Source organism: Oryza glaberrima, chromosome 10 (assembly GCF_000147395.1).
Source record: "Oryza glaberrima chromosome 10, OglaRS2, whole genome shotgun sequence".
Taxonomy (NCBI): domain Eukaryota; kingdom Viridiplantae; phylum Streptophyta; class Magnoliopsida; order Poales; family Poaceae; genus Oryza; species Oryza glaberrima.
The window spans coordinates 10,174,668-10,201,237 of record NC_068335.1 but is presented as its reverse complement, the minus strand read 5'-3'; the positions used below and the strand labels follow the sequence as shown (position 1 = coordinate 10,201,237).

Here is a 26,570-nt window from a genome sequence, read left to right as displayed (position 1 = left end):
TTAGGCCAAACTATGCAATCCCGTTGGTTGGATTGCCATTCCAGCCCAGCGTGAAGGGGTTACTAAAACTTAGCCCTGAGAATAAGATGGTCCACACTGCATTGCAACCACTAGATCTACTAGAAGATCATCCTTTCCTTTACAACCAAACAAACAACAAGGCACATAATCATAAGATTATATTATATTGTATACACCGACTAATTTATCGGTGTATTTAGAAATTCAGATCCGAAATTGCAAACTCTGCTCCAATGTGTTCTGCAGTGTGATTCAATTATCTAGATAATTAATTAGCGGGATGAATGTACATTTGTAGGCTAGTTATTTCAAGCATTTAAATTTTGTCTTCAAATATATTCTATTTAGAATATTAAGAGGTATTTGCAGTGATAAAATGTACAAGATATCTCCCCATGTCGACAACCCCACCCAGGTCTCAGCGAGAGGATAATGAAAGGTAATCTAGATTTTCCCCTCCCCTGAATTTTCATGAAAGAAATTACTGAAGTACTTATATATCTTGGAACAGAGGGAGCATGCATGTACTTAATTTTCTTTATCTAATGTTATATGATGTGTGTCAACTCAACTATGGTAGTTAATAAATATAGTAAAATACATGGCCGGTCCTTAAACTTGAGAGGTGGTGTCACTTAGGTCCGTAAACTTAAAAATTGCATATTTAAGTCCACGATCTTGGTTTAATGTATCAAAGCAGGTCCAAACGATATTTGACTGTGTCTGACTGCTAAGGTCATTCCCAACCCAATGACTAGGATGGTGTCCATAGCATTAAATAAGTTGCCACCTAGGACAAAAAATGATGTAGCAAGTGAATAAATGAGGAAAGAGAAGGAAACCATGTCTTGCATGAGACATGGTTTCTACACAACATCTAAGACATCATGTGAGATAAGTAGCATTAAATTGAAGTATGGAATAGTGGTGTTTGCATTGGAGGAGTAGTGTTTAGTACTAGTTTCTTGATGATGTGGAGTTTATGGAAACCATGTCTAGTGTTATGGGTTGGGACTGCTCTAACGTGGCGCTTCATGTAGACACCAAATTTACATCCGGCCCCCTCCACAACACAGAGTGGTAGTAAACTTACACTTAGACCCTTCGAAGTACATCGTTGTAATATAAGCAAGCGGATGGCCTCATGGTGAAGACGAATAACTGATGGAGCTGGCCGGCGCGATTGTCTAGCACAACAAGCGGCTTGGAATGGTGGAGGTTCGCTTCCTCCTCCGCCTCATCTCCGACGTAGGCCTCGGCTGCTGGACCTACGAGCTGCGGAGCTTCGTCGACGGTCTCGAAGAGCTCGCTGCACAACGGGACGCAGTCGATGAGATGGACGATTTCTACGACAGCGCCATCCGGGAGCTCCTCGGTAGGACTGGGTTCTACCCCATTGCCAACGTGCTCATTATCAACATCATCAGCTAGCTTCTTCCTGGAGCCATGCCTCTCGTCCATGTTGGGAATAGTCCCACATCCCTAATCTAGGGGGAGTTGAACCAACTTAAAAGTGTGGGGAGCCCCTCACCTCTTGAGCTAGCTTTTGGGGTGTAGCAAGGCTTTCTCCCGGTTAGGCCAACGTCTCCCAGTTTTGGGCTAACAAGTGGTATCAGGGCCAAACCCACAATCTCTAGTGCTTGTGCACACTCAGGGCGGTGTAAGCCCAAAGCCCAGTGGACCGCAGGTGTGAGGCCCGTATGTGCCCGTGTGTGGGGCCGGTCAGTGGACCGCGGGTGCGAGGCCCATATGTGCCTGTGTGTGGGGCCGGTCAGGGCTAAGGGGCACCAATGTGTGACGGGGGAGATTGTTGGCAATAGTCCCACATCCCTAATCTAGGGGGAGTTGAACCAACTTAAAAGTGGGGGGAGCCCCTCACCTCTTGAGCTAACTTTTGGGGTGTAGCAAGGCTTTCTCCCCGTTGGGCCAACGTCTCCCAGTTTTGGGCTAAGAGTCTAGGACTGTGTGAGGTGGTACCGCATGCGCGAGGACGTCATGGCGTCAAACCTCTCCGGGATGGGGTTGTAGCGCCACGCTGGTCCCGTTGGACATCGCCCAAAGGCCAAATGCCATGTGTGCACGGTTGCTGCGACCGGTGGTAGCGCTCGTAGTCTCGACGGAGTCACAAGCGCCGCACTAGCACGCCGGCAAGGAGAGGACTATGATGTTGTTGCAGTGCCTATTCCGATGCGGCAGCACGGCCGTGCTGCTCAACAGCGACGATCACTGTTGTCGCGCCAAGATGGAACTCCGTCGCCTGGTGCGCGCCACCACCGTGGCACTGGCAAGCGACGATGCTTACTCCTGCATCTGCAGCAAGAGGATGACGACGGACTCCTCGGTGCCAGCATCAACAAGGCCCTCTCCAAGACCGCCCTTCGCGCATTCGCTGCCAACCTGCAGCGTCTTCTGCACTTGCATACACATGTTGAATGGCCTAAGTGAAAGTTTACCACTATTTTGTGTTGCGGAGGGGGTGGATGCAAATTTGGTGTCTACGTGGAGTGCCACGTTGGCAGTCAAATACAGTCAAATGTCATTTGGACCTGTTGTGATACATTAAACCAAGATCGTGGACCTAAATATGTAATTTCCAAAATGCCATGTGTGCGCGATTACTGCGACCGATGGTAGCACTCGTAGTCTCGATAGAGTCACTGGCGCCGTACTAGCACGCCGGCAAGGAGAGGACTATGATGTTGTTGCAGTGCCTATTCCGATGCGGCAGCACGGCCGTGCTGCTCAACAGCGACGATCACCGTTGTCGCGCCAAGATGGAACTCCGTCGCCTGGTGTGCGCCACCACCACGGTACTGGCAAGCGACGATGCTTACTCCTGCATCTGCAGCAAGAGGATGACGACGGACTCCTCGGTGCCAGCATCAACAAGGCCCTCTCCAAGACCGCCCTTCGCGCATTCACTGCCAACCTGCAGCGTCTTCTGCACTTGCATACACATGTTGAATGGCCTAAGTGAAAGTTTACCACTATTTTGTGTTGCGGAGGGGGTGGATGCAAATTTGGTGTCTACGTGGAGTGCCACGTTGGCGGTCAAATACAGTCAAATGTCATTTGGACCTGTTGTGATACATTAAACCAAGATCGTGGACCTAAATATGTAATTTTCAAGTTTACGGACCTAAGTGACATTAGCTCTCAAGTTTAAGGACCGACCATGTACTTTACTCTAACTAGCATGGTGGCCCGCGCAGATTGCGCGTCTAGTATCATTATATTTTCTCTCATATAATAACATATATGTTTTTATTATATTATTTAAATATATTAAAATGACAACATAATTTTAAATTTTGCAATAACTTTACAAAACTACTAATGTGTAATATTCATATTGTATTTTATATACGTGTTAGTTATTAATTATTTTTAATATCAAATTTTAGTTATTTTTAAATTATATATATTCCTATATGGACTGTAGACTCGACTTTTAATATTTCTTGTTTTTAATTTCGAATTCTCTGTAAATTGTATTTCTATATAGACTCTATACTCTTCTTCCAACATTATTTATTTTTATTTCTGAATTTTTATTATTTCTAATTGTATTTCTATGTGAACTCTAAACTTATATTTCAATATTCTTTAATTTTTAATTTCGAATTTCCTATATTGACTTTAAATTCTTCTTTCCATGTTTTTCTTAATTTCAAATTTTATTATTTGTAAATTGTATTTTTATACGGGCTCTAAACTCTACTTTTAATTTTATTATATTTATTTCAAATTTGAGTTAGTTTTAAATTCCTATATGGACTCTATACTCTACTTCTAATGTTCCTTATTTTTAATTCTGAATTTCAGTTATTTCCTAATTATATGTCTATATGGACTCTATACTCTACTTCTAATGTTCCTTATTTTTAATTCTGAATTTCAGTTATTTCTTAATTGTATTTATATATGGATTCCATACTCTACTTCTAATATTCCTTATTTTTATTTTCGAATTTCAGTTATTTCCTAATTGTATTTCTATATGGACTCCATGCTCCTCTTCTAATATTCTCTATTTTTTAATTCCGAATTTCAATTATTTCTTAATTGTATTTTTATATGGACTCTGCCTTTTCTTTTTCTCCGATTAATGTGAGAATTTCTAGGCCATGAGAGCGAACGTGGAGGCTCACTCTAAACTCATCTTTCAATATTATTTAATTTTTAATTTCAAATTTCAGTTACTTCTAAATTGTATTCCTATATTGACTTTAAACTCTTTTAATAATATAATAGCTACTTCTAATATTCCTTATTTTTAATTCCGAATTTCTATTATTTTCTAATTTTATTTCTATATGAACTCTATACTCTACTTCTAATAATCCTTATTTTTAATTCCAAATTTCAGCTATTTCCTAATTGTATTTCTATATGGACTCTATACTCTACTTCTAATATTTCTTATTTTTAATTCCGAATTTCAGCTATTTCCTAATTGTATTTCTATATGGAGTCTATCCTCTACTTCTAATATTCCTTATTTTTAATTCTGAATTTCAGCTATTTCCTAATTGTATTTCTATATGGACTCTAGTCTCCTCTTCTAGTATTCCTTATTTTTAATTTCGAATTTCAGTTATTTCTAAATTGTATTTCTATATGGACTCTAGTCTCCTCTTCTAATATTTCTTATTTTTTAATTCTGAATTTCAGCTATTTCTAAATTGTATTTCTATATGGACTCTGTCTTTTCTTTTTCTCCGATTAATGTGAGAATTTCTAGGCCATGAGAGCGAATGTGAAGGCTCCTTTTTCTATTCCTTTAATAATATAATAGATAAATATAAGGTGCTTGATCTACGACTTAGCTGAATTTAATTACTTTGGGCCAATCAATTAAGCTTTTTTTTCCAAGAATTGAATTAACTTCGGGAAGGAAGAGGTTAGGAACTTCTCCCAGCACATGTCAAACGGGGTGACTAATTATGTATTAATTAACTAAAATAAATTTAAAAACTAGATTAATATAATTTTTTAAAACAACTTTATTTGCTATCGAAATGTTTTTAAAAAAAACACATCGTGCTTACGAACGCACCTTAGGCTGCTAGTGAGTGTAATGTATAAGTATATATCAACCGGAATAAACATATATACATAGACAGCAAAGAAAACCGAACTCTTTGTTGAAAAAGACAATAATAGTCGATCGATGGAGCGATTGATATTGCGTAAAATGAACTACCGGACTTGATTGTTGGCTTGCTGCTCTGCACGTACGAATGCATGGCGGCTAAAATTAATTAATCAATCTAGCAACTAGCTATATATGTGCCTATGTACTCCATGGAAAAATCGTATCGTACTTGTCGCAAGCAACTAGCCCATTCCGCAGCAAATCCAAATCTTCCATCCGGGGACAAACCAGTGCGTGCAGATACATCGTGCATGCATGCAACTAGCAGCCACTAACACAAACCTGTCTATTTGTAACGGCTCAAGTATCATCTGTAACAGCTCGCCCATCCGTAACAAACAAAAGATCACTGGTAAAGAAACCATCTTTTATCCCAATTTGTAACCTCCTATAGTTCCAGGATGCAAACGGGATCAAGCATCCGGAACTAAAGATGACGATCTTTAATCCCAGTTAAAATACACTGGTGGAGAAACTGTTTGTAGTCCCGGTTTGTAACCCCCTTTAATCCCAGTTGTCCAATCAGGACTACGAATCCGGTACTAAATATAGCTATCTTTAGTCCCGAATAAAATAACTGGGACTAAAGATCGATATTTAGTCCGGTTCGTGTTACCAACCGGGACTAAAGATCGGCCAGCCACGTGGTCGGCCGAACCATCTTTAGTCCCGGTTTGTGTTTTGTGTTACCAACCGGGACTAAAGATCGGTGTACCATTTTTTTTTATTTGCATGGCCATGTTTTCTGCATTGCTGATTATATATATACATATATATATATATATATATATATATATGTATAAATATATGTATATACATACATATATATATATATATGTATATATATATATATATGTGTGCGCACGCGCGCATATGTGTATATGTATAAATACATATATTACACACATATGTATAATTTAAATCACTTAACATTTTATGTGCATATATGTTACCAAAATATATATTAACACTAAAGTAAATGTGTACTTATAAAAATATATATATACATGCATATATAGTACAATTCATTTGCTCGCTAGCTATAGCTACGATTTCGACGCCAGCGTTATGTCAGAAGAGGAAGGACCGACGTTATGAATTGTCGATCCGTCGTAGTAGAATTCACCATCGGGATTAAGGACTTCTTCGTTGATGAATCCCATCAGTTGTTCTTGAACAGCCGTGATGGGAGATTATCCCTCATGTGGATACGCTATCATTCGAAAAATAATGACATATCAATATATGAAATTAATAAATAACTTAACAAATCGATACGCAATGAAATTTTGAATGGTTTATGTACACGTACATCGAGCTCTCGTATGGTGCATATTTGGTTTGATAGGCAGTGGGCATACTCGCATATGTTGTAGCCGCATAAGTTAGTTCCCTGGTCCTGCTTTGCACACTACATGAGAAACGATGAGAGATTTAATATACTCTTTATATTAACTGTAATTAGAGATTCAGTATAATATAATTTTGGATCATGCATATACTCACTGGAAAATGAAACCTCCGTCCAAGTTTTTCTTTCCAAGTCCCGCGGACCAATTGATGGAACCGATTCCAAGCCCTACATATGCAGTTGCAAGCTATGATTAATTAATTATTACCCGAGATCAACATAATAGTAATAGAATCCCCGCGACTTTGGAATAGATGGCATTATATTACCTGTCTATCAGTTGGAAGACCTTGTCAAAAATCTTCTCCTCTTTATTCATTGAGTCGTACACAATGACTCTGCATGCGTCCAAGTCGAAGAATAACAGGACCCAGTGGAATCTAGAATATGCGTGAGATGAGATATATATGAAAATATACATGCTATATGTATGGGAACGAAATTTGTTCGAACGACAATAAAAACTCACTCTGTGTTGTACGGCAGTAGTATGAACGTCTTGAAATGCTGCTGCATTAGGAGATGGATGAGATTGTCCTATGTGTCTTTCTCGTACTTGTCGATCATTTCGGTGTTGATTTTTCGAGGGTCGATGAACCCAGTATCGTAAACCCCCCGCCGTCGGGCCCTTTGAATCTCCATTCTACAACGATAAAATGAAATTATTATTGTTTACATATATGCAAGGAGCTAGTTATTGTACGAAACAAATCGAACTCAAAGATACTTACAAAATCCATGCGCTCAGAAGAGAGACATCAAGGGCGTCCAGATGGTACAGATCGAAGACATCCTTGAAATGGATCCAGAGAACATCTTCTCCTTGCAAGAAGTCGGGGTTTTTGATCCTCGCTCCGAACATCTCTTTACCCTTGGCGCTCATTTCCATGTACCGTTCATGGAATTTGTACATCTGTGTCGGTAGGGACTGCAGCTGCTCAGGCGTGACAAGCGGTTTACCGAGTTCAAACTTGTATGCCACTTCCGCCTTTGGGATTGGTGCGCCTCCAATCAGCTGATCCACAGTTAGACCGGTGTCTGAAATGAAATCCGTTATGCCAAAATCTTCACCTGTCACCAACGGCTCGACCTCTTCGTTTGGTTGTTCTCCAAGCTAAGGGACTGGTTTGGACTTCTTGTGATAGGCTTTCTGAAGTGTTCGGTCATAGTCCGATAGCTTTAAGGCCTCCTTGTTTGTTGTGGACATTCCCTTGAAGAAGTTTTTCACGCTGGGGTCAATAGTTATCTTCTTTTCAGGACTCCGAGGCTTGAGTTGCCTCTTTAATTCTCCTGCCACATAAGCATCAAGCTCCTCTTGACTGCAATCGTACGGCGGCTCCCTGTTTTTGGTGGCGTCAACTTTCGCCTTCTTCGTTGCCCTTGTGCGGGCAGGCGGTGGAGCTTAGCGAGACCTTGTCTTGGGAGGTGCAGGCGGTCACGGTGGAGGCGGAGGACGCGGAGGAGCCGGAGGAGATGGTGCGAGAGGAGGTGGCGGAGGAGCCGGAGGAGATGGTGCAGGAGGACGTGGCAGAGGAACCGGAGGAGATGGTGCAGGAGGAGATGGCAGAGCCGGAGGAGATGGTGCACGAGACGCCGCTTGTCGCCTAGGGAGGATGATGTACTACTTGCGCCATAGTATAATGGCGTGGCTTGTGTCTCGTAGATGCGTCTCATCGTCTCCTCCTGGGTAGTCTAACTCGAGGTCCTCGTACACGTCTTCCACCAGCTCAACTTCGACCCTCGAGTATCCTGCTGGAATCGGCCTGCAGTGGTAAGTCCCTGAAATGTCCGTTGGGATGGCCATTCCCGACGCCACCTTCATGTGATGAGAGGTTATCTATTAGTAATCAACCTAAGCAGCAACTTGCGGAATGTACAAGTCAAAAATCATAAAACTACGAGCATACCTTGATTGATAAGTTCTTGAAGGGAATATGCAGCTCACATGGTGTCCGCTGCGTGATCTCATCAACAGGGTAGGTGGTTTCATCCTGGGTTTGCATGGCGTCCATGCTCTGTGATCCTACCTGCCCCGTTGAGGCGCAGCTGCTACGATTGCCTGATGGGCTAACCATTGCAGGAGGAATGTACGGCTGGGGATCCTGGGACCGATGTGCGGCCATGCATTCATCCACCTTCCTTGCCACCTCCTCTTGTATGCTGAGCTCGTAGCTCGATGCCCTGTACTCAAGATTTGCAATCTTCGCCTCGGTATCTCTCTTGCTCCTCATCCGACTCCTATACGTGTGGATGTCCTCCTTGAATCCAATCTTCCAGGGAATCACGCCTTTCCCTCGTGTTCGTCCTGGATGCTCGGGAGTCTGTAGGGCGAGTGACAGCTCGTCCTTCTTTCTGTCGGGTCGGAATGTGCCCTGAGAAGAGGCTTCCACTGCGTCCGTTAGTCGACTAGTAGCCTCGCGTATCAGATCGCTGAAGACAAGGGAGCCATCAACTGGGTTAAGCGTTCCACCGTGAGCATAGTACCAGAACATCGATCGATCCGGCCATTTAGCGGTGGCGGGTTCGATACCCCTCTCAATCAATCTTGGCTCCATCTCCTCCCGCTTCGGCATTGCGACGCTATAGCCGCCTGACCCCAAGTGGTGATGGTACTTATTCTTGGCGGCATTTTCTTTGTTTCTGACCATCATCGCTTGCTCTTGTTGCCCTGTCTTGTAAGCAACGAACTCGTCCCAATGATCCCTTATCTTTGGGAATACGTCGAAGTTCGGTGTTAATCCCTTCAGGATGTATTTCTTGTAGAGATATCCCTTGATGCTCTGGAACTATTCTGCCATCTTCTTAAGAGTCCACTTTTTCACTATGTTCTCCGTACCCGCAGGGAGCATGAACGTCTCGAGCATTGTGGTCCACATCATCTCTTTCTCTGATTCCGGGACAAAGCTGTCATTATCCCCGCGTGCCCTTGTTCTGCGCCAGCACACCGTGCTAACAGGCATGTTATCCCTTACAGCCCAACTGCTGTGGCGTACAAAATTCTTGGCTGCTTCTGCCGGCGCACTAGGTCAACCGTCTTCGTCCACCTTATTTATGATGTGCCGACCCTCTATCTTCTTCGCGGCACCTCGTTGTCCGCGTGCCCTCTTCTGTCCAGCGGAGGGATGACTTCCACTAGCCTCCTCCTCCTCGTTCCCCTCCGCATCCCTCTCCCCGTTCCCCTCCTTGTTCAAGTACTGGTTTGGAACCTCGTTCCCCTCTTCTTCGTTCTAGTACTGGCTGCTTCCCTCTGCGATTGTATCATATAGTATCTGTTCCTCATCGCGATCAGCCATCTGTTCATACAAGAAATATTTGCTAAGTCTATAGGTCATATTTGCTAAGCGTAATATTAAAACTCTACTAATCTTATATTAAATCTCTAATAATCTTATATTAAAATTGTAATAATCATATATGCTAAGTCTAACAATCTTATATTAAATCTATACTAATCTTATATTAAAATTGTAATAATCATATATGCTAAGTCTAACAATCTTATATTAAATCTCTATTAATCTTGTATTAAAATTGTAATAATCATATATGCTAAGTCTAACAATCTTATATTAAATCTCTACTAATCTTATATTAAAATTGTAATAATCATATGTGCTAAGTCTAACAATCTTATATTAAATCTCTACTAATCTTATATTAAAATTGTACTAATCATATATGCTAAGTCTAACCATCTTACATTAAATCTCTACTAATCTTATATTAAAATTGTAATAATCATATATGCTAAGTCTAACAATCTTATATAAATCTCTAATACAATATGATAAGTCTAATAATCTAATAATCTCTAACACTCACATTTGCTAAGTCTAATAATCTAATAATCTCTGACACTCACATTTGCTAAGTCTAATACAATATGCTAAGTCTATCACGAATCTCTAACACTCACATATGCTAAGTCTAATAATCTAACACTCACATATGCTAATAATCTAATAATCTTATATTAAAACTCTAATAATCTTATAGTAAATCTCTAACAATCACTTCTTTACATCACTTGCCTGCGCGAATTCCTTCGATGGCTAGCTACCACTTCGGCTTGAGGGACGACGACGACGTCTTCTCTGCAACATTACCAGGAAAATGTATTAGTCTAAACGCAAAGGAACATATATTGTATTTCACGTTTTCAACTATATATATAATCATATATATATATATGCTAAGTTTAATAATCATTTAATTATCTCGTTCGTACACGTTTCGCTCGCGTTAGTTCTCACACTTTTAGTACAAGTGCATTCACGTTCGTTCGCGTTTCGTTCACGTTCGTTCACATTCGTTCGCGTTCGTTAACGTTTCTTTCACGTTCGTTAAGCGTTCATTCACGTTCGTCCACGTTTCGTTCATGTTACGTTCACGTTTCAATCACGTTCGTTCATGTTCAGCAATGTCGGGGCGCGCGGCAGTGGCGGCAGCGGAGCGGTGGCATGGCGGCGCGGCGGCGGCGTGTCGCGGCGGCGTCGGGGCGTCTCGGCGGCATGGCGCGGTCCGGCGGCTTGGGGCGGCCCGGCGGCGTGGTGTCGCGGCAGCGTGGCGAGCTCAAGGCGGGGGCGTCGGCGACGTCGCCGTGGCAGCCGCATGGACGTTACATCGTCGGCAGTGGCGGCCGCGTCGAAGTCGGGGTCGGCATCGGCAGGAGGCGGAGTCGGGGTCAGGGTCAGCCGCGCGCGTCGATGTTGGCGGCGGCGTCGGCAACGAGCTAGGTGGCGGCGGTCTGGAGAGAGAGAGAGAGATCGAGATCGAGAGAGAGAGGTAGCGGCGGCTCTCACCCAACAGATGTGGCGGCGGCGTCAGCGGCGGAGGCGGCGAGGACCGCGAGACGACGGCGAGAGACGACGGCGGCGTCGGGGCGGGGTTGCCCTAGGCAGTGGCGGCGAAGGAGAAGCTGAGATCGATCAGAGGAAAAACTTCTAAGTGTTGGTGGAGAAGACGAGGGCGCACTGGGGATATATATACCCCTAGATCTTTAGTCCCGGTTGGTGAGAACATCCGGGACTAAAGATATTTTCCCGCTATTTCCAAATTCTTTTTAAACCCGGTTAGTGTTAAGAACCGGGAATAAAGATAATAGCATTGAATTTTGAATTTCATTACATATGTGTTTCTAAAATAGTAAATAATGCATTACAATTATTTAAAATCAAAAAATTAATGACAAAACCTTCGAAAAATTATTTTTGTCTGTGGTAAACTAAGTGGATAATATATAATAAGCACATGAATGATTTAAAATTGTTAAAAATTCTAATAATCATATATAGTTAGCATATGCATGATATTAAATTGTTAAAAATTCTAATTAACATATGTAAATACCACATGCATGATTTAAAACTAATAAAAATTCTAATAATCATATATAGTTAGCATATGCATGTCACGCCCGGAATTTCTATCCAAAATTCCAAACGCTTACATGTGTGTGAACCCTCGTCCAGGAATCAGCCGAGGCACACAATAACAAATTGATAATAGAGTACAATTATTACTCTAATTAATAAGCGAATAAAATGTCATTACAGAGGTAGATAGTTCCTCTCAAACAAGAAAGGTCTAAGCAGCGGAAAATAAAATAAACGGCGCAGACGACTCCACTCCACAGGCAACTTGACCAGGGCTACACCTAATCCTCCACACCATCAGTATCACTGTAGAACTCCTCCTCTGATGAATGATTGCAAGGTGAGTATATGACATACTCAGCAAGCCATGCAGCAAATATGCAGATGCACAGGATAACAAAGGATGGCATAGTAGGGTTTCATTTGCATAAACAGCATTTAATAAACATTTTAGAATTTAATAAAACAGTTAAGTAAGAATTAAACAATTACGGCAATACATCGGCGGTGACGGTTGACCGCACGTACTTTCTCCTCACTATTGTTCCTTCCTTGTGATCGCTACGTGAGTAAGGGGTGTCTTCATTTGATATGAGGATGCTAGTGTCAATTGTCACCGTGAAAGGGGGTTGCCCATCAAACTGATCGTAATCCTCGTCAGTCTTGTCCTCTACTCCGATGATTTTTCTTTTTCCTAGGAGAACCACATGGCTCTTCGGCTCGTCAGGCCCTTTGCCATTTTTTCCTTTACTAGACATGTCCTTGACGTAAAAAACTTGCGTTACATCATTGGTAAGGACAAAAGGTTCGTCCGAGTATCCAACCTTGTTAAGGTCAACCGTTGTTATCCCACCGTCATCAATCGTTACGCCTCCACCAGTCAACCTAACCCATTGGCATCGGAACAGAGGGACCTTGAGAGGTCCATAGTCAAGTTCCCATATGTCCTCGATGGCACCGTAATACGTGCCAGTTGTACCATCGTGTCCCATGGCATCGATACGAATAGCACTGTTCTTGCTTGTGCTCTTCATGTCTTGGGCTCTCGTGTAGAATGTGTACCCATTGATTTCATATCCCTGGAATGTCGCGATCGAGCCTGATGGTCCCCTCGCCAGGAAGGCCAGTTGTTGGTTAATCGTCTCGTTACCCATGAGATGTTGTCGCAGCCACGCGGAGAAAGTATCAATATGATGCCGTGTAATCCATGCATGGGACTTACCGATGTTTCTGGCACGAACTAGAGCCAAGTGCTCCTCGATGTAAGGAGCCACCAATGAAGATTGTTGCATAACCGTGAAATGGGCTTTACGGAATAAATTGTTGTCTACCGTCATTATTGCTTTCCTTCTGAGAGTCCCCTTTCCGCGTAGTCTCCCTTCATGAGGTGATTCAGGTACCCCGATTGGGCGAAGGTCTTCAATAAATTCTACACAGAATTCAATGACCTCCTCTGTTCCATACCCCTTGGCGATGCTTGCCTCTGGACGAGCACGGTTACGAACATATTTCTTCAGAACGCCTATGTACCTCTCGAAAGGAAACATGTTGTGTAGGTACACAGGGCCGAGAATACCGATCTCTTTGACAAGGTGACAAAGCAGATGCGTCATTATATTGAAAAATGAAGGTGAAAATATCAACTCAAAGGTGACAAGACATTGCACCACATCATTCTGAAGGGCTTCTGATCTATCCGGATTGATGACCTTCTGCGAAATTGCGTTCATGAAAGCACATAGTTTTGTTATTGTTGCCTGGACATTGTCTGGGAGGATACCCCTTATTATAATTGGTAGCAGCTGTGTCATCAACACGTGACAGTCATGAGACTTTAGGTTTGCGAACTTCTTCTCCTTCGTGCTTATTATTCGCTTTATATTCGTGGAGTATCCTGACGTTACCTTGATGCTCTCCAAGCATTCAAACATACTTTCCTTCTCTGCCTTGCTAAAGAGTGTAGCTGGCTGGACTCAAGTAATGGCTTTCTTTCTCCTTTTGTTCCGGGTGAAGGTCGCCGCGTTGTTCCATATGCTTCAGATCATTATGTGCTTCCAGTGTCTCTTTCGACTTTCCATATACACCTAGGAAGCCAAGAAGGTTTACGCAAAGGTTCTTAGTAAGGTGCATCACGTCGATTGCGTGGCGGACGTCCAAGAATTCTCAATAGGGTAACTCCCAAAATATGGAGTTTTTTTTCCACATCGCCGCGTGACCATCTTCGCTCTCTATAGGCTGGCTGCCAGGCCCCTTTCCAAACACTACTTTAAGATCTTTCACCATAGCAAACACTATTTTACCGCCGCGATGTTTTGGCTTCGTTCGGCGGTCCGCCGTATGTTCAAAGTGCTTGCCTTTCTTCCGTACTAGGTGGTTTGCTGCAAGGAATCGACGATGGCCCATGTACACAACCTTCCTACAGTGCTTAAGATACGTACTTTCTGTTTCATCCATACAGTGAGTGCAAGCCTTGTACCCCTTGTTGGACTGCCCGGATAGGTTGCTAAGTGCAGGCCAATCGTTGATGGTTATGAACAACAACGCTCGTAGGTTAAACTCCTCCTGTTTGTCCTCGTCCCACATGGGGACACCTTCCTTCTTGCACAACAGTTTAAGATCTTCGACTAGTGGTCTTAGGTACACATCGATGTCGTTACCAGGTTGCTAGGGGCCTTGAATAATAATCAGCATCATTATGTACTTCCTCTTCATGCATAGCCAAGGGGGGAGGTTGTAGATACACATCGTAACGGGCCAAGTGCTATGGCCGCTGCTCATCTGTCCAAAAGGATTCATGCCATCCGTACTTAAACCAAACCGTATATTTCGTGCGTCCTTTCCAAAGTCTTCAAATTTTCTGTCGATGTTTTCGCCACTGCGAACCATCGGCGGGGTGTCTCAGCATCCCGTCCTGTTGACACTCTTCAGCGTGCCAACGTATCATTCTAGCATTCCCCTTGTTCCTGAACAAACGCCTTAGCCATGGTATTATAGGGAAATACCACATCACCTTAGCAGGAATTCTCTTCTTCGTTAGCTGCCCGTCAACTTCTCCTGGATCATCTCGTCTAATCTTGTATCGTAGTGCTTTACAAACAGGGCATGCTTCTAGGTTCTCGTACTCCTCACCGCGATATAGGATACAATCATTCGGACATGCGTGAATCTTCTGAACTTCCAGTCCTAGAGGGCAGACTATCTTCTTAGCCTCGTATATTGTCTCGGGCAATTTGTTTCCCTCCGGAAGAATGTTCTTGATGAGTTTCAATAAATCGCCAAATTCCTTGTCACTAACACCATTTTTTGCCTTCCATTGCAAGAACTCCAGAGTGGTATCCAACTTTTTGTGCCCCTGCTTGCAACCTGGGTACAACGACGTTCTGTGGTCCTCTAACATCTTGTCCAATTTATGGCCCCCCTTTTCACTTTCGCAGTCCTCCTTGGCATCCTGCAACATCTAACCAAGATCATTCGCAACGTCATTACCTTCAGCATCCCTTTCCTCCTCGCCCGTTTGATTTCCTTCAAATCCAGCGTACTGAGCAAAGTCCGGAATATTGTCGTCTTCCACTTCATCTTCTTCCATTTCAACCCCTTGCTCTCCGTGATATGTCCAACAAATATAGCTTGGCAGGAACCCCAACTCAAACAAGTGGAAGTGAATAGTCCTGGATGCAGAATACTCCTTCTGATTCTTACACTTATTGCATGGACAACAAATAAAACCCTTATGCCTGTTAGCTTCGGCCACTCTCAAAAAATAATGCACGCCGTCAATAAACTCTTTGGACCGCCGGTCAGCGTACATCCATTGCCAATCCATCTACATGAAATGAAAAAAAATCGTACACAAATAATTATTCGTACAATAATGATAAAATAATTACAAACTCTTTCAACAGTCATAAAATAATGACATATCATTATTCATACAAAAATTATAAAATATTACACCAAATAATCCTTATTTACTATTGCTAAAGTTTTAAACTAATATTAATGTGTTGTACTTCTTTTAATTTTCATTTTAGTTTGTTTTCTATTATTTAAGATTAACTTTCACTATATTTTCCTTCTCAACTATTTTATAAAACCTTTCAAATAAACTAAATTTCTATATATTCTTTCTTCCCCACACAAATTTTCTCTCTCATCAACTTACAATAAAATTTTGGAGACAAAAAAGTGTGCAAAACATAGCTCCAAATGTAATATGACAAAAAAAATATTAGAGGATGAAGGTTCTAACCTTTTAGGCACCTCCGATTTGTATATAATCACCAAAATAAATTCATTCGAAATTTTAGCATGACCTCCCCTCTTTTTTGAAGAAGTTTTGAAGCTTGCTCGGGCTGGAGGAGGAAGAAGACATATATATAGGGGTGGGACTTTAGTCCCGGTTGATGTTATGAACCAGGGCTAAAGATCGCCGGGATCTTTAGTCCCGGTTGGTAAGTTACGAACTTTTGTCCCGGTTGGTGTTACCATAACACCAACCGGGACTAAAGATCCGGGGGGCTTGACAAGCCCTGATAGCATTTGAACTGGGACTAAAGAGGTTGGTGTTACCAACTAGGACTAAAGATCAAATATGCCCGTTACCCTTTTTAATTGGGACTAAAGATGATCTTTAGTCCTGGTTTTTATTGCAACCGGGACTATTGTGGAATTCGGCCGACCGACGAAAGATGGTTTCTCCACCAGTGATACTATATGGCCTACCTGTATATCAAAACTCAAAAGTGGTCTACATTGCCTAAATGTCGTGGTCGTGGTCGTGGGTGTTACGGAATATTATCTCCCAGGGAGATAAAGATCATTTCTTGTGAACCAATCCGAATCGGAGTAGAGATAAGGTCTATCTCCTCCTAAGACCCCTATATATACAGGGGCAGGGTGTGACATATGAGGTTGGCTTGTACTCAGATGAGATCTATAATGAAGAGAGAGCTCCACCCTATATCTTTGTTCATTGTCTATTTCGGTAATGTTCTTGAGGGCAAAGGGATGGACGCGGGTGTTCTACATCATCTCACGCCTCTACTGCTACGGGAGTAACAGGGAACGGATCCGGTGATCCGCTAATAGGCGCATTGGTTTACAACACGTTATCAGCAGCTCTCCGTTCACTGGTTTGTTGTTCCAATCTGTTATTATTATTAGATTGGATTTTAATGATTGATTAATCTCTTGGTATTTTCGTTGTTTGCATGCACTACCGCGAGAGGCGCTACCGACGTGATACTGGTCGGTCATCGCGTTGCGCTATGCTAAGAGGAGTTGCCGTCCGTGGTCGGCGGACGTGGTTGGAGAACGGCGTTCCAGCCCTGCAAGACGCGAGCTGTGCGCACCCGCCTTCGCCGTGGGCGTCGATTCTCGCCGTCGTCTGCGAGACTTCACGTCAATCCAGTCGGCAAACCCCACAACTGCATGCTCGTGCGCCGCTGGGCGATCAGCCGATCACCCTGTGACTCGCGTCCGCCTTCACGTATGGCGATTGGCAGCCCACGTGTTACCGTGCCGGCAGTGCCGCACGTAGCGGCATGCAGGATCGATCTATATGCATGCCACGCATGAACGATCCCATCCATGCCACGCATGGCCTGAGTCGGACGGGCCTGCACCAAGCGGGCAAGTGGTCAACATGCATGATGCATGCACTAGTGAGCAGCCTAGCATGCATATGCTAGGGTTTGATTGCATATCGTTACGTGCACCCGAGACATACTACCAGGAGATGAATACGTGCTTCCATCAAGCACGCCAATCACGGTAATTAGTAAGATTGGTTTCTAAACTAATTTACTAATTCATAGATACATCCGGGCATGCGTCTATTAAGGTATGCGGTGTTTTTATAAATTGATTATATTTTCTCGTTTTTCATCATATTATGGATGCTTTGCTTGCAGTAGATTTGATTCTGCTCTTGATCTAGCGGTAGATTAATTTCCTGCTTTTGATCTATATGCATCTATTTTATCTGATGAAAACTGAAGAAAACCATGTGAGAGAAATCATTAAAATTGATGGGATACCCTAGACTGGAGACGTGCCAAATTCGGCTGGGCCGAACCAACCGTCTCGCCCACCCTCCCTCGCATCTATCTGTTTCTCTCTTTCTCTGATGACGCCACGCCGGGAACACGGCGACATATTCTCAGTCTGTGCAGTCAGACTTGGAGACATGTTGGCCATTGTTCGCTGTTACTGTTGGGTACGCCATCGGCCTTGCGTCGATGCCGTCGCGGGAAACCGCCGTATCAGAAAAAGCCCTAAACCCATGTCGTTGTTGCCGCTGGAGTTAATGCTGAAGTGAGGCGCCGCCTCCGTTGACCTCCCATCGACGCTGCCGTCGAGCCGTGGTGGGAGGATGATGGGTCATTGGTTGCCTACTATCGGATTAATCTCCGCCGAGACGATATGGCCGGATGCAATTTGGTTGCTGTTGTTGGGGTCTCAGTTGCTGTAACGCCCCGACATTCGTTAGCCATAAACACAGTTAACTCACACCGGGGTGTTATGCATTACCTGTGATATAGTACCAGTCCCAGGATACACTAGCTGGTACACGCAGAATAAATGTGGAATCAAAGAAAACTGTTTTATTACATCACTGGGTAGTAATCGTTACATAAGTTGCCACCATGGACAGGCCCATAGATGAGCAACACAACATTACAGAAAACCATAAAAGCGACGGCGCAGAAGCGAACAGCGCGGAGAACTAAGCGACTAAGCGACTATGCACTAGGCAAAGAACCTAGGCAACTAACTTATTCCACAGGCGAGCTTTGGGGCTAGCCACGAAACATCTAGAAGTCTGTTGACGGTCCTTAAATCATAATATCTGACCGTCATTACCTGCATATAATGAAATAAAACATGGTATCCAACTTAGTTGTAGGTATTATTACTAATCATTTCCACTAGTGTTGGTGAAATATGTGTATGCAAGTATTTTGAGAAGAAAACACATCCGTCAAGCAACAAACTGCACCTCTGCGCATTCAGGACACATTTACACAGATTGGAGGCCCCATAAGTCAAGTAAACAACTCCAAATGGGCCCAACTATCATGCCAATAAGCTGAGGGTCTCAAAATTAGTGTCCACGACGAAAAACGGGCCGAACGGAGCCGTCCCCGATTCGGCCCAAACACTTTTTATGGCAGTTGATCGTGAGATTCGACGTGGACGGCCCTGATCTCTTCCTGATGACGGTTGGAGGGTAGTTTGGTCGTTTCCCATACCTGTAACCGTCATATGGAAGCTATAAATAAAGCTCCTCTTATTCATTCGCAACACACAACTTTGAGCTGAATTACAAGAGGCTCTTTTGTATCTTTTCTACATTAGAATAAGGTAGAGAGTGAGGGGAAGCTCTGGAGGAGTGCCCGGAAGTTTGGCGCTCATCCGACTTCTATGTCGACGAGTGTAGCTTCCTAGGAGGAATTCTGGAGGAGTACCGGAGCTGTCGGTACACTCTGCTTCGGGTTCGGAGAACCTTCTTCTATTAAGTAAGTATTCGTGTTCCTTTCTTATGTTATTTAATTATTTAGTCTGAGTAAGATATATTTCCATCTTTGCGGGTTCATTGTTTAGTATTCATACTAAGTGCTCTAGTACTAGGACTCTGGATAAAGAAGGAAGTTCCTGTACGAGTATTAGAGTAGTAATTAATAACTTAGACGTGGTGTCTAGGTTAGAGATTACCTTTGTTTGTTGTGTATCCCATGGATTTGTTCGAGGTAGGCGGCAGGTAGTGATAGCCCTGAATTCCGTCCTAGTAATCCTCCACGTTCGGATGCATCATAGAGCTATAGCAGGAACCACGCTGGCAGACCAGCAAGGGTCGGTGCCCGAAGCAATAGATAGGAAATTACCTTTGCTTAGCTTAGAAAATTAAGAAACATAGAAAGTCCTCTCTAGCCTAGCCTACCTACCATCAGTTGTTGTCCTTGGACAGTCTTAGCCTTACATAGATTACACACGTTCCCTGAGTTCGATATCCTTTTGAGGTCACCCGAAGGTGAAGTGCTACAGCGATATTTCGTGCGCTTGCGGATTTATCTGTGGTCGTAAGAAATACCAACAAGCATTTCTAGCGCCGTTGCTGGGGAACGGTTGCTAATTTATCTGAGTCTAGGTCATCCTCGTATCTTTATTTTCATTTCTTCTTCTTTTATTCTTTTCCTTGATGGAGCAACCCACAATTCAAAACCTTTCTGCTCCTCGGGCTGATCTTTGTGAGCCGTCCTGTTCTTCAAAACCAATCCTTTCTGATGGCTACGAAATCAGTTCTGGCTTTATAGCCATGATTCGAGAGCAAACCTTCTTTGGTAGTATCGGTGAAAACCCATACCTCTATCTTCGGGATCTTGAGCTAGTGTGTTCATGCCTATCCATTGTAGGCATGATACATGAAACTCTAAAGTGGAAGTTGTTTCCTTTTTCTCTTAGAGATAAAGCAAAGTAATGGTACACTATATCTGTCAAGAAATTCCACGGTGAATGGGAGGAGCTTAATTGCAATTTTTGCCTTACTTTCTTTCAATTAACCCGTGTAATCAATCTTCGATTAGACATCCTTTCTTTCCGACAGAACGAGAAGGAATCTCTCAGTGCAGCCTGGGCCAGGTTCTCATTGTTAACTCAGTCTGGCCCAAACTTGTGTTTACCCGACCATGTGTTGTTACAACATTTTCGATACGGGTTAGACAAGGAGTCTGCTGCAAATCTCGATATTTCCGCTGGAGGATCATTCGCACACAAGACAACTGCCGAAGGAAAAGAACTCTTAGATCTGATCTTAGAGAACGATTCTTTCGGCCAAAGCGAAGCATGCCCGAAGATCGAGATTATCCATGAGGATCCTCTGCACGTGGAGTCGGAACCCGACTCAACTATCGAATCCTCATTCCAGTTGCTGGAGCCGGAGGAAGAAGAAATTCATCCTCCGGAAATTCCATTCCAATTCAGGGGTGATCTTTATGAAAATTATGAGAACACCCTGAATTATTCCAGCGAAAAGAAGGCTCATCCCAAGCATGAGCCGTTCGAGGAGGTGATGTTTGTATCTTCGTTCGTTTCTTCTGAACCTATTTCCCATCTTCATGAAACCGAACGTCCTTCATCACCCTCGATCAAGCTTAAGCCTTGTCCCTCTGGCCCTCATAACGATGTTCTCGTTTATCATCATGAAACAACCCGATTCTTGCACGATGTATCTCTTGAGAAGGAAAACCCTCAGGCCACATACAAGCTTGAGACATTGACTCTGGAGGATGAGAGCAAACATTCCACATATGAGCATGAAAGTTTCTCTTTCAACACCCCCCAGGATTCATGGTCACATAAGGAATCCCCAGAGTCCTGTTCTATGGTCATAAGAAATATCAACAAAGTCTTCATACTCGGCTTGCTCCTGGAGATACTCCTCGGCGGTTGGGACGATGTCTTCATTTTCATACACTATAGATTATTATAAGGGGCAAGGGTGAGTACTTAACGTACTCAACAAGCCAGGGGAAAGAATGACATGTCGGTTTAACAAGGAGGCTAGGCTTTTATTTGCGAAAGCTGCCTTTTTGGCAAAGTGATTTATTTCTCAAAACTCCTAATGAGTGTGTCAAGTTTTAGTTGTCGGGAGGAGGCTCACGCCTCGACCCATTCCACAAGTTGCTTTGCAACAACTTGTCATGACTAACGAACAACAATTAATTTGTTTCCTCTATTAGCTTCTTCTCACTTTCACAATAACACATAGTCCACACAGACATCTCAGCACAACAACGCCATCAAGGCCCTAACAACACCTCAGTGTCGGACGACACCCCAGGTCACACAGACCCGTTCCTAACCACCCAGGTTAGCCGTCTGCCACACAGGCGGACTCTGGAAACGTTACCCTTCCCAATAACCACTTCTTCACAAACATTTGTCAAACAAATCTACGCTATGAGAAACACCTTACACTCGCCCTTGACCGTGGGCACGGCTGTTCGAACAGTTCATTAATCTCTGCAGAGGTTGCACGCTTTACCCACACGAGACGAAATTGACATCGTTTACCCGTCGGCAATGAAAGTTCGTGATAAGGCCTTTCCAAAGCTAACCCATGAAAATCGCATGCCACCTAGTTGGGCTAAGATCCATAGCCGAGTATCAGGCAATGATACCTGTCATCTACTCAGGAAATACCGAGGATGCCTCCTACTCCTACTGGTACCACGCCACAATAGAGGCAAAAAGACACCCATGATGGGCAAAAATGTGTAACACTTCGTCTCCTCATTCTCGGCATCCCACAACCATTGGCACACCAACTCCCATGTGATAACAATTTACTTAGCCAGAGGCATCCCATAAATACCCGTGTGGTCGCACTGTAACGTGTTTCGATGGATTTCCCAAAGGAATTGGTCCTTAACGACAATACGTAGCCAAACCACAAAGGCATCACTCCGCATCATCACCACTTTCACAACACATTTTATTTCACAACTCCTCGGTACAACGTACCGGATTTTTAAACATGTATTTAGAATAACCCAAGTTTCCCACACGGCAAAACATTCTAAGCATGGCTAAGTGAAACTAGCTCGGTAATCGTATAACGATACCGGCACAAATATTTGTGGAGCTATCAAAGATATGGAATCATCAACCTATGAAATATAAGTGCGACTACTAGGTTGGTCCATTAGTTGAATAAACAATCCGAGGCCTAACATGTTAATCGTGTAAACTAAACAATGCATTTTTTCAAACAATGTATCATTGGAAAAATCGGAGCAATGTGATCAAAGAGGCTTGCCTTGCACAGGGTGCGGGTCTTCTCCCTCGAAAGCGGCGTCCGGAGCTTCCTCGTACTTGGGCTCTAAATGCGGAAACAAAGCTAATTAAGAAAAGCCAATAAATCTAGCTCAAATCAGAGAAACAATAGTGGTACTGTGTAGATCTCAATTTTAGAAAAATTTAGGAACTTGAACGGGGTCAATCGGAGTTACGGTTGATTTTCTACGAATTTCTAAAGAATAAAAGAATTTTCCGGAATATCAATTATTGGACGGCAAGGGAATATTCCGTTGGAATATTCCGTTAGCTGGGACGGCAGATGAGGGGACCCACCTATCGGCGATGGATGGGAGGAAGGATGCGTGGGCCCGGCTTGTCAGTGGGGGATGGAGGTAAATGGGGCGTGGGGTCGGCCTGTCAGCGGCTCGGCTCCGCCTTCTTCCTCCTCTCGCTCTTTTGCTCGGCTCGGTCTGGGATGGCGACGCACCGCGGCAGCGAGTCCCGGCTCGGCGACCGGCGGTCGGGGAGGCGGCGGCGAACTCCAGCGAGGCACCGCCGGCGACGGCGGCGCTAAGAGGCGCGGCGCAGCGGCTCTAGGCTGCTGTACATAGAGTGAAATCGTGAGAAAGAGATAGAAGAGAGAGATGGTGATGGTGTGGGGAGAAGGAGCTCGGGCTGCTTCCCCTTTTATAGGCGGTCGACCAGGTGGCGAGCTGGCAGTCTAGGCGCGGAGCTCCGGGCGTAGACGGCTAGCAGCTAGGGCGGGATTCCGAGACGGATGAGATGGTGAGGCGACGGCGATGCGACGACATGGCGTCATGCGCCGGTGGCAATGCGACGGCGAAACGACCGCGACGCGACACGAAGTGATGCGCGGAGAGCGGGAACGGCTGCGAGACGTGGATGACGCACGGCCGACGACGACTAGGGCCAGGATTTGGGGCGGTAGGGCTAGAGAGGGGTGACGCATGCGGTGGTGGCAATGGAATGCGAGAGAGAGGGAGAGATGCAGCCGCGTCTTAGCGGATAAGCTCCTTCGCGTCGAAGTAAACGAGAACGGATAAGCAAGGGCGATTGGATAAGAGAATGACTCAGCCTAGGGTTAGGGGTGACGAAGGGTGAGGTCGCGGCCATTATCCATTGGCGTCGACGCAACAACAGAAAGGAAGGCGACACGATGGATGGAGTTAACGGCGACGGGACGGGGTGACGCGAGGCGACGTGGCTCCGTGTCTCCCAGAGAGAAACCGGAGCGAGGTCGGGCTTGGCGCGACGCGGATTTGTCACGGCGCGGGTGCCGGCTCGGTGCGGGGGTGGTGTGGCTCGGGTGTTGGCACGACGCGCGGCGCACAGGAGGGTGTTTTGGTGCAATGCGACACGGACACGAGGGTGGAACGGTGCGGCGACTCGAGTTGGCATTTCGTCGAACACTTTGTGTGCGTGCACTGGCTGGTCTGAGGAAGGAGAAGAACAGTGTTTGGGCTGGGCCGAGTGGGCCGGCCTACTTCGGGAGAAAGGAAGAGGAGAGGGTGGAGAGGAGTTGGGCCGAGGGAGAGAGAAGGGAAAGGAGAGGAGGCCCAACACGAATAGTGAGCTTTGACATTTTTCCTAGGGATTTTGAGTTGAATTTTGAGAAGGATTTGAAAGGAACTCGAATTTGAATTTGACCTAGGGTTTCATAGGAATTTGAAAGGATTTCTATAGAGGATGATTTGAGATCTATTTTGGCACAAAATCAAATAAGAACCAAATTAACTCCAAATTTTTAAATGGCAAACTTTTAAATAAATGCAAAATAAAATATGGGTGCTACCCTTGCCGTTGTTGAGTTCGCCTCGCCGCCGTCATGAGGATGTGCGGGTTGATGCGGAGCTCCATCGTGTGTCACCGAGCCGCCGCCGCACCATATTGCCACACGGGAGTGATGTCGTCGCCGCCGTCCTGCCAATCAGGTAGTGGACAGGTCGTCGATGACCTCCTCGCCGTGTGCCACCCTAACTCCCTTCAAAGTCGACAGACGACGGCCTCCGACGCCGCCGCCGTGCCCAAGGGGCCGGTGCGCCGGGCTGTGGATACCGTTGCGGACAATGAATGGGAAAGGGGAAACCCAAATTCCCCCCTTCTCTTTCTCGGTCATTTGGGCAAACCGGCTGGGCCGGTCTGCCTCCGCCTGACTGAATAAAGCCCAACAGTAACGAGACAGCCTAAACAAATTAATAAAAATAATAAACCTGGAAATCCTCATGGGCCTAGAGTTTCGGAAATTCGGCCCATTAGGCATTTTGGGCTACACTGTGCTTGCTAGCCCAAATAAGATCATGGCCTGAACGGTAATTTGGCCCGATTAATTTCGGTTCATTGACAACTTGCGTTTAAGCCCCCGAAGTGCTGGGTTTTTACGCTATAGTTCACTGTTTAATGGAATTTTACAGTTTGAACCTTGTAATTAACAAGAGATTATATTAATTTTGTTTGTGTGGCTATGTCTTGTTGCTTAGGCCCTGTATAGTTTGGTTTTGCATTTGGGTCTCCGGACTCGTAAATAACCATGTAATGGTGTTTTTTAAGCATTGCTTTGCTTTTAAAATTGATGCAATTCCAACTAAATAATCTAGAGATGGTTTTCTAGGTTAGGATGCTTCCATAAATTGTGTTCACATAGTGTAGAATTCCCCCCTTGGAAGCATTATGATGGGTTTATTTTCCTGCATTTATGTGTGATGGTTTTCTATGTGCCATAAATATTGGGAATATAATGCCAAATAAGACCAAGTAAATAACAGAAAATCACTTAATGCATGGAAATTCTAGGAAATTAAATATCCATGGCTATGGATAAGACCAATCTTTACTGATACACTCCTCCATACATAAATGGTGATATCGATGTGTCTACAAGATGGAGTCACGTATACTTGTTGTACGAGATCCATGCTTTTGCTGAATTCACTGCGCATATCATCCGCTTGCGTGCTGCGTTCTCTGAGAACCGCATGAAACGATTTGGATGATAGTGTGGGTGATTTCATGTAAAGGCCTTCAATGACTATTGTATGGCTTTGGGCATTAATGTAGATCACTCTATCCCTATGATCACACTCAAGAATGGGATTCTGAGTCATTGAAATGTGTGGAATAAGACAATGTGTTTGGGATTCATTGTGCCTTTCCCCTACTGGCTTAACATCTCAATCAGAGTATGGTCGGACTACGGTCGACATTTTGCTTTCCCAATGGTTGAGAGCACGCTTTTCTGATTTGGAGATAAATGATTATACCTCAATTCTCTGGCAACGTGGAGTTGCGAGGTTCAATAATTTGAGATATTTTTCACTCGGTCTGGTGAAAGATGTAAAGTGTTTTCCATGTGGTGGAATGACACTGTTCGTATGGTTGCCCTTGGTGTGCACATATCTTCTCAATATTATTTGGACCTGATGTCTTGCGAGGACACCAGAAAATTGGATGCAAATCTAGCGGAATAAGCCCGAGGGTAGATGCTGTGAATAGGCATGATTCCCTCTCCACTATAGCGCCAATAGCTAAACTTGGGTGTTGACCCAGTCTTGGTCCTCGCGTGGATCTAGCGCTAATGACCACCTTTGGTTGATGCCGATGGTTGGTGGTGTCTGTCTAATAAGTTGTTCTGACAACGGGAGTTGTATTGCTAGTTTAGAGCATGTCCTAGGAGAACATTGGTCGACTATACTGTTGCCAAGCAGTTTATCTTTTGCTTAGTTTGGAACTTTGTATTAGATCGATATTTCTCAGATAAATAGCGTTCTTGGTCTTTCCTGTTCTATTC

General features: G+C 44.2%; 1 long non-coding RNA gene across 1 annotated transcript; it reads right to left on the bottom strand.

Annotated features, from left to right (window-relative positions):
- Window positions 1-6,503: 6,503 nt before the first annotated feature.
- On the bottom strand, window positions 6,504-8,805 carry LOC127753318 (uncharacterized). Its single transcript, XR_008012538.1, has 5 exons — window positions 7,322-8,805; window positions 7,060-7,233; window positions 6,860-6,970; window positions 6,686-6,758; window positions 6,504-6,590 (listed from the first exon to the last, which is right to left on the bottom strand). It is a non-coding gene; the product is annotated as an uncharacterized LOC127753318 (long non-coding RNA).
- Window positions 8,806-26,570: the final 17,765 nt, after the last annotated feature.